Here is a 1,621-nt window from a genome sequence, read left to right on the forward strand (position 1 = left end):
CCTTAGTCTCTGAGAATTGGAAAGGCTGCATGGCTTTCTCAAGCTTAGAGAGCCCCAAAGGCCCAGAGGTTGAAACGTAAGGCCCATGGCCTCCTGGCCTCTCCTCGACCTGTTGATCTTGGTAACTCATGAGGGCACGCAGACCTTACACTGCATTATGGGAAAGCTGAGCTGATTTTCCTCCTTAAGTGACACAGAAGCACGTTCCTGTTGCAATACTTCCCTCCCGTAGACTTATCGTCTTTGTCAACACCACCAAGTGAGGGAGCTAACACTTTCTCTTCTTGACAGTAAACAAGAAGAGTTTCAGAAGGAAGTCTGTTTGCTTCAAAGAAAAGGAGGCCAAACTGCCCTGCAGGGCAAGCCCACTGTGATCACAATGACCTGTCCGTCATCACAGCTGCCAACAGTGGAAACAACAAGCAAAATACCTCCCCGGGGATTAGAGTGAGTTGGTAGAGCATCACTTTAAACTCTGCCCAAATAAGGAAAACAACATTCAAACCAGCCCCAAAGAGCCTTCTCATCACACTGCAGTGGAGGAAGGCAAGGCCGCCGTCTGATGAGAAGCATTTAGAATTTCTTGACAGATGAAAACTTTTGGAGAGAAATAACATCAGAGGAAACTGGAGCTCAAGTGTGCGCTGCAAGGCCCTCTTCCATGGCAAGAGCTATTTCTTCAGAATAGGAGACTACAGAGGTTGAAGCTAAGGCTCTGATCATCACTCATGGCAGAGCAAGGAAAGGACAGAGGTTGAAACACAACCAGAGACTAGACACCCCCCTGTGCCCTCTGCTGCCCTCACACAAAGTATGGTTGCTCACCACAGAAAAAGACAAAACAAACAACAAATTAAAGAGGCTGTAAGCATGTAGGGCTGTAAATATGAGGGGACTTCCCAAAGTTCAGGACAAAATGGAATGAAAAGATGATAGAACTTTCCCACAAACTTTTTGAAGCCCCCTCCTTTGTTGCTCAAAGTGTCTTAATTCCAGCAACAGAGATGAACTCTGGACCTCAGGAAATATGGGCACGAGGGACCAACAACAGAGGCTGCCCTGGAGGCTAAGGTGTCTGGCTGCTAACAAGAGTTCAAACCCACCATCGGCTCCGTGGGAGAATGACGTGGCAGCCTGCTACCCTGAAGAATACAGCCGTGGAAACCTTATGGGGTGGATCCACTCTGCTCTGTAGGTTGCGTGTGGGCTGGAATTGACTGGGCAGCAGTGGGCATGTGCTGCACAGTGACTGGAATCTCCGGGGCTTTTTTTTTTTTTTTTCACGGTCATTTGTCTGAGTTTTGGAGGAAGTCACAATGGGTAAATGTGCTGCTGACACCATGGTAAATAAGATTTGCTTGTCAGGGTACATCCACTAACGAAACACATAAGCTTTATTGAGGAATACCCCAAATCTTCACCACTGGATCAATAGGTAACATCCTGCATAATGGAAGGAGGGCTGAAGTTGTCAAAGGATTTTTGTCTTGCTTTCATCCATAGTCAATGCTCATGGATGCAGCAGTCAAAAGACCAAGCGACGTGCTGCTTAGGTAAACCTGCACACAACTTCTGTAGAGTATTGAAAAGCAAGGATGCTACTGTGAAGACTCAGGTGCAC

The sequence above is a fragment of the Echinops telfairi genome, unplaced genomic scaffold (assembly GCF_000313985.2).
Source record: "Echinops telfairi isolate 266 unplaced genomic scaffold, ASM31398v2 ScPeMD7_7416;HRSCAF=8454, whole genome shotgun sequence".
NCBI classification, from domain to species: Eukaryota; Metazoa; Chordata; class Mammalia; order Afrosoricida; family Tenrecidae; genus Echinops; species Echinops telfairi.